This window comes from Octodon degus, unplaced genomic scaffold, assembly GCF_000260255.1.
Source record: "Octodon degus isolate 3935 unplaced genomic scaffold, OctDeg1.0 scaffold00176, whole genome shotgun sequence".
Taxonomy (NCBI): domain Eukaryota; kingdom Metazoa; phylum Chordata; class Mammalia; order Rodentia; family Octodontidae; genus Octodon; species Octodon degus.
Window position 1 is genome coordinate 3,802,357 of NW_004524752.1, and position 7,985 is coordinate 3,810,341.

Consider the following 7,985-nt stretch of genomic DNA (forward strand, 5'->3'; position numbering starts at 1 on the left):
AAGAAAATTATGGGAAAAAAAAGAAAGAAAATTAAAAAATAATAAAAAAAAGAAAAATTCTTAACAATATAATTTTATTTCTATGTTATCTTTTATTTTTTTTAATGATTGATAGTTTTCTTTTTAAAGTATTTGGTACAGGGTCTCACTACACAGCTTGGACTAGTAGTGATCCTCCTATTGTCAGCCTTCCCAGTTCTGAGATTACAGGCATGCACCACCACGCCCAGTCTTGGTGGCTGGCTCTGTGCACCTGGGGGTGGGGCCAGCATGGCATGTGGTGCCAGGGATTGAACCCCAGTCCTTGTGCTTGCCTAAGCAGTCACTTAGTCCTAATGCTGAGTTACCTTGCGAGCCCTTACAGTCTAATTTTAAAAAGAAATGAAAACTCTTCTGTATTCATTTATTAACATCTCCATAGTAGTGTTGATCCTTCCTCAGGTAGCATCCTTCTCAATTTCTCATAGTTTCTTGTCCCTTCTTGATTGTTTCTCATCTCCTTCACTTGCTCCTGTTTGTGCTAAGTGTGGGCATTCTGCAGTGCTTACTCCTGCACTTATGCAGCAGTTACTCCTGACTTCTTTTGGAAACTCAGCATAATGTTTTTGAGGGTCATCTAAGATGTGCATATTAGTAGCTAGAGATAACAATACTTGTTCCATTTATTTATTTTTTTACTTTCGAGATGGGGTCTCACTATGTAGTATTAGCTAGTGTTGAACTCATGGCAATCCTCCTGTCTCAGTATCCTGAGTGCTGGGATTATAGGCATGCACTGCCATGCCTGGCAGTTCCTTTTATTGTTTAAATTAATGGATTTGTTATTTTATAATTAATAGGTATTGTTAACATTTCTTAGTTTTAATTTCAAAAATGGTAAAAAATGACAATACAAGCCCATATTAAGAAAGATCCTTGGAGACCCCAGCAATTTTAATTTTTCTTTTGACATGATATTCATAACAAAGTTTACTTAAGTTTACTTTAAATGTTTCTAGGTATACACTTGACTAGCTGCAAATATACCAATAGTGTTATGTAACTATACACTTGTAGAATTAATTTTGAAAATTAGAAAAATTTGTAGCTCTTTCACATAAATGAAGTCACATAACATTGCCTGTTTGCATCTGTCTCATTCCCATCTGTTTTACAGCATATGTTGAAATTTTTGTTCCTGTTTTTATGTTGAATACTCCGTTTTATGTAGTCCTTTGTTTTTTGGACCAGGAATCAAACTTAGTCCCTTGTGCTTGCTGGGCAGGTGCTTAACCTGCTAGGATATCTCCTTGGCCTCATTTTATGTACTTAGCACATTTCAATTTATCTCCTCTTTACTCTTAGCTATAATAGCAATTAAAATGTACTGATAATCTAAATAACAGGTTTTACTAAATAGCAAATTTATGATATAGAATCTACATATGGGTAGAATGTGGATTATAGAGATCCTTTTCCATAATTCTTTAAAGATATAAGCAGTTTTCTAGTTCAGATAAGAATTTATTTATTTTTGAAATTTATTTTTTTTAATGTATTTAGTACAGGGTCTCACTATGCAGCTTGGACTCATAGTGATCCTCCTGGTTCAGCCTCCCCAGCACTAGGATTACAGATGTGTGCCACCACACCCAGTCTTGGTGGCCAGCTAGGTGGTGTTTGGTACGGGGATCCAACCTGGGTCCTTGTGCTTGCCTAGGCAGACACTTAGACCACTGAGCTATCTTTGTGGCCCCCATAATTTCTTTTTATAATCCAGAGAAGGAAAAACTCAGGCTGGTATTTGAAATTCTGAGTCATTATTTGAGGTAAGCTTTAGTCATTTAATTCTTGCTTTCTCCACAATGTTGACAGTTCTGGCTTTATAAAGGTTGATTTCATTGAACATAACTTTTAACTTCTTAGCTATTCAGTCCTGACATCATGTAATTTTACCCTGTTACTTGTATGGACCAAGAACAGTATCTGGTATATAGTAGGCATTTAAAAAATATTTATTAACCAACGAGTGTTGACAGATACAGAGTTATGAACACTTTTTTGTATTATTTTTGTGAGACATACCATCAAAGTCATCCATTAGATTTTGCTAGTGTAATTCTTACAAGAGTACTCTATTATTTTTGTTCCTCTCTAGAACAAAAACTAGACTTTTGCTGTTTGAAGTTTTAATACTCAAACATTTTCAGACCACGGTGGCAGTCTTTTAACCTGTATTAAGCCACAGAACCAAAGTGTGTGCACTTATTTCTTGGCTTTTGGCTGTGTGTCTGAATCAGATCATAACTATTTCTTTGCCTTTGGAATTGTGGTTTCTTGAACTAATTTGAGTGACGTAAAAGATGAGTCTTATTAGGCGTTTCCTCTTTTTGAAAAGTATACTTGGTATTTGATTATAAACAGATTTCTCCAAGGAAACGTTTCTCTGAGGTCTCACCTCATTATCTTAGAAGTGAAAACCTTCCTGGATGGTGATCCTTAGTTTATTTTATTATTAAGCTGTTACTCACATGCTTTTAAAATACTCCTGAAGCTTCTGAAGTAACATCATTCATATTCAGTTTTTCCTGACTACCAGACATTTTTCTTCAGGTTACTCTCCACCCACTTTGGGGACTGTGAATGCTTGCTTTTCCTTTTATTGGTTCTCTGTGGCAACTATGTACATGAATAAATGCCACATGCATGTGGTGTTGCTTGTCAGAGTGGAATTCTAAGACTTCCTCTTTACATAGAACAGTTGAACTTTTGTGCTTCTGGCCAAAGGATGGTCCTGGGTACAGTTCTACTTCCAGCTAATAATTATGGCAGAGATCAGGACACGTCGCTTTGCTGCTTGTGCAGTGAGGCCTCAGGATCTGCTCTCCCCAACTGGACAGGTATGGTTCAGAGATGACAGCTGCGGGGAAGGTAAATAAGCACAGTCCTCAAGTATTAATAGAGATATTTAAAAATTAATCTTGCCTACTCTTGGTACTATTGTCTTCATTCTTGGTCATTGAGATGTTATGTGCTTGTTTTATTTTTTGTATTTCGTAGTAGAATCTTAATACTTGTTTAATGGAAGATGTAAAGAATATGTGATAGTTTACATTAAGATATACGTGATAACTTTAAACTTACATTTAGATATATATGTGATAACTTTAAACTGTCAAATAGACTATTGAATAATTTATCCAGCTAACTAGTAGATTTAAATAATTATATTAAAAAATTATTAGCTCCTTAGGGCATATGCAATCAGATGAAATAATTCTGGCAAGATATGTATATCTATAAAATACTTGAAAATGTCTAAACTGAAAATAATTTTGTACTTCAATTTCTCCAGTTTTTACCTGATAGATTTCTAATTTAAATGATAAAACTTATTGAATGACCAGTTGGTGCAAAATGTTTTAATGAAATTAAACATTGTTTCATAATTACCTCAGAATTTGAGTTTAGTTTTATTTTAGATTTTAAAAAAAACAAACAGATTGTCATAAAGTATTTTTGCTACCTTTACAGATATAAGTAAAAGTCAGAGTGTTCTACTGTCTCACCTTAAGTCCGTGATCTGCCTTGGTATGAGTGATTAACTGGAAGCTTAGTTAACTTGCTGTCTAAGTTGCCTGAATACTCAGTAGTCATTTCACATTGTTCAAAAATAAAACATTCCCAGCCTACACACTTCCGGCGGGCACAGCACTTCTGAGTCATCCAGACATGTCGGTTTTAGCTGATGAGAAAAGCGGCAAAGCCTAGACCTACAGAGTAACGTGCTGACATCTACTTGTTCTCATCCCTCAGTCTTTTCTTTGATCTTGTTTTTGTCTTTGTTAGCTTGTTCTCTATTATGTTAAGTCTATATGATTTAATATGTGTATTTAACAGGTATATTTTTGGCCTCAGAAAAAATTGGGATTCTTTTTCTTTTAAAAAAGTTTTTCTTTTGTTTTGTGCTAATGGGTAGGACTGTGTTTCAGTGGATATCCTGTGCAGACAGATTATGCAGGAAATTGGCCCTTAGTTCCATGAGAACAAAACAGTGAGTGGGAAGAAAGAAGAAAGAAAGGAAGGAAGATCTTCTGACTCAACCAGAAAGCCAGCGAGGAAGGGGAATAAGGAATGAAAATTATTACTTTCCAAGTTGTGGTTCTTTTTAGTACTTTTGCCTCAAAAATGATTTTCATCCTTTATATATTACTTTGTGTGTTTGAGAAATATACAGTACATTTGGCTCATATACCCTTCAAATTTACATAGAATTGTGCCATGGGATCTCATTCTGCTTTCTCCTATTGTCAAATAGCATGGTTTTAAAGCAACTAACTTTGCCTTTAGCCATTTTATTTTTGGGTTGGAGTTCTTCCCCAGAGGAGGTGAGCCATGTTACAGATGTGTCCCTATACCGAGTCATCAGTACAGAGCTCCTGATCATCCTGGCTGCAGGATTTTATTTCATACTCTGTCCTCTGGTGGCATCCTCTATGAGTATGGCAGTCAGTACAATTTATTCATTTGATGTTTTGTTTTGTTTGATGGTACTGGGGATTGAATCCCAAGGCTTTGTGCATGCACGTGCTCTACCATTGAGCTAACTTTCAGTCCTTTTTAGTTTTAATTTTTTTATTTTAAGGCAGCATCTTCCTGAATTGCCTGAAATGGCCTGAAACTTGTGATCTTTCTTTAGCCTAGCCAGTAGCTGGGTTAGAGGCATACACTTGTATGCTTGGCTCAACAAGTCTTTTTTTTTAAAGCTTCATATATAGATGCTGTTTTAAGTTTGTTATTCAGTGAGCAAAACAGAAATGTTCCTGTCCTTATAAAATTTGTAGTCTATATTGTAGGGAGTTAGATTTTGTACAATATGTTTGCTGATCATAGGAGCTATGGAGAAAACTCAGGAAAAAAAAATGAGAATGTGAGAGTGTTCTTAGAAGTAGATGTATTTTAAAGAAGAACAGTCAGGAAATGCCGTCCTAGGAGAGTAATACTTGAGTGAAATGTCATGGGGACAAATGTTTTATGCAGAAGGAAAAGCCAGGGCAATGATCCTGAAGCAGGACTGCCCCTGTCATGTTCAGACAGTTAACAGTGAGACCAGTGATCAGAATGCGGTAAGCTAGGGGAACAGTAGTAAGAGAAACTGGGAAAGACAAATTGTGGAGGCCCTTCAAGGATTGTGACTTTTAGGCCCTTCAAGGATTGTGACTTTTACTCTAAAATGGGAAGTCATGGAAGCGTTTTAAGCAGAGAAGTAGCAATCTGATTTAAGCTTTTTAAAATGGCTGATAGGTTGAAAATAGTACAGAGCAAGTCTAGGAGCATAGAAATTTGTAGCCTAGTGGATAACTTAGATATGAGATGATGAGGGTGACGAGATGGTGACATTGGAGATGAATGAGAAAAGGATAGATTGCAGGTATATTTTTGAAAGCACTGCTATTGAAGTTCTGAGTAGATTGGATATGGTTCATGAAAGCAAGAAAGGAGCCATGAGTGGTTACAAAAATGTTGACCTCAGCACCTAAAATGAAATTAACTAGGTGGAAAATTCTATGACAGAGGGGATTTGGGATAGGGATGGTGGAATGGAAAGTAGGTTTGCAAATTAGGTTCAGATAGTATTAATGATTTCTTGTTTTTAAGTTTTGAAGCCTAGCACAATTCCTAACATATAGTAGATTTTTCACACAAATTAAGGCCTTAAATTTTAATATATTGGGTTTTCCAAGTAAAGTATTTTCTGTAGTATTTCCAAGTAAACTATTTTCTGTTCTGAAGGCTTTAAATTCTCTTGAGTATCTGCTTCATTCTGTGATATCTCTAACTTGGTCATGGGTAGTTCCAAAGTTCTCAGATTTGAGGTTTGCTTATATTTTCTCTTTCTTTTTTTTTTGTATTTTAGGGAAGGGTTTACAAGGTATTCAGGGTCTCACTAATAGATTGGTCTCATAGTGATCAGCCTATTTACAGCCTCCCAAGAGCTGGGATTACAGGCATGCTCCACCATGCCCAGTCTCAATTCGCCAGCTGAGTGTGCCCGCGGGGCGGGGCCAGCATGGCAGGCCTGGGGATCAAACCCCCGGCCCCTGTGCCTGCTTGCAGGCACTTTAATCTACTGAGCTATGTGGCTGGCCCTTTACTTTTTTCTTCTCCTTCTCCTTCTCCTTCTCCTTCTCCTTCTCCTTCTCCTTCTCCTTCTCCTCCTTCTCCTTCTCCTTCTCCTCCTTCTTCTTCCTCTTTCTCTTCCTCCTCTTCTTCCTCTTCCTCTTCTTTTCTTAATTTTCAAACAGGGGACTTTTTCTTCTTTTAAAAAGAATGAAATGTACTAGGAGCTATTGATAATCATTAGAGTAATAATTACAAAATGTTGTGTTACCACTGCCATGGGCAAAAACCAATTATCAGCATAGATCATGTGTTTATTGTGAACCACAATAAATAGGAATTTTTTCCCCTTTACTTCCTTTTGGCAAATCTTTTGATTTTAATAAAAGACTGTCATTTTGTAATCCAGTGGAAATTCTGCTGAAGTTTATAATTTTTTCATTAGACTAAAGAAAAATATAAAAAAAAAAGGGGGGGGGGCCAGGGAGATGGCTCAGTGGAATAAGTGCTTGGCTGGCAAGTGCAAGGGCCTGAGTTCAATCCCCGGTTCCGCAAAAAAAAAAAAAAAGAAAGAAAGAAAAATATAGAGCATGCATCTCATTTAAAGAATGTTTCTTATAATATGGGATTTTGTTTATTTGGCAGTCCTCTATTGGTTATCTGGGTATACAGTTCAATTGTTCATTCACAGCACTTGTTTGAATGAGGAGCAGTATACCAGTTTTAACTTTTCAGGGCATCTTTTAAGTTTAACATAATAATCTGTAAAGCCAAATTTGATTAACTCTAGAATTTTAGACATATAAACTATTTCTTTTCAGAGAAGGAAGGTGCCTTAGTTGCTTTTCTCAGTGCTGTGTCAAAATACCCAAAGCCCAAAGTTAAGGGAGGAAAGGTTTATTTGGCTCACAGTTTGTAGAGGTTTTAGTCAGTAGTCAGCTGGCTCCAAGGCAGAGTGGCGTGGCAGGCAAGTGTCACTGAAAAGAAACAGTTCATAGCAGATAGAAGGTAATACAGCAAGCAAGGGCAAGACAGACCTCTTTCTGCCTCTCATATTGTGTTGAGACTACTGGGATTAGGGTGGTACCAAACCATTCAGTGGACTGATTTGGTAGTCACCCACTCTTAATCCTAGCATTGTACCATGAATCAATTGTACTTCTGATCTAGCCATCTCTGAAAAAGGCCCACCTATACTTTACATGAGGCCTTGAGGGGGACATCTAGACACAAGCAATAACTGTGGTGAAGTGAAACAAACTCTTAAAACTGTTGGGAAATTTATAGATTTCAGCCTACAGTAAGAATTTCTGTCTATATCATATAGCTACAAAGATGCCCTCCCTGACAGTACTATGGATTATACCCAAGGCCTTCACACAAAGGTACACCTCTAGCCCTGTTTTAATTTAATTTAATATAGTATGTATTTATTTATTTAGAGACAAGATATCACTATAAAGCCCATACCTGCCTTGATCTCATGATCCTTATCTAAGCCTCCCAAGAATGAAAATTACACTCATGTGCCACTACGTTTGGCTTTGAAGCCTTTTTTTTTTTTTTTTTTTTTGTGGAACCGGGGATTGAACTCAGGCCCTTGCGCTTGCCAGGGAAGCACTTATTCCACTGAGCTATCTCCCCACCCCTTGAAGCCCATTTTTATTTTATTTATTTTATTTTTGGGGAAATAATTGATGAAATATTTTATTTATTTTATTTTTGACAAAGTATTTTAAACATCTAACCTCAATAGAAATATTGGGGATGTAAAAATACAGTTATGTCTAGGAGATTATTACATCTAAGCTGTAAGCAATGCATTTTTCTTTCTTTTTATTTTAATATTTTAATAGATTGCAAATTGAAAATAAATTATTTACAAA

The 7,985-nt window shown here is 36.3% G+C and overlaps 1 protein-coding gene across 2 annotated transcripts in view; it reads left to right on the plus strand.

The window, feature by feature from the left end:
• Abl2 (ABL proto-oncogene 2, non-receptor tyrosine kinase) overlaps window positions 1-7,985 on the plus strand; it is a 114,918-nt gene that overhangs the window by 68,662 nt on the left and 38,271 nt on the right. The window lies entirely within an intron of this gene.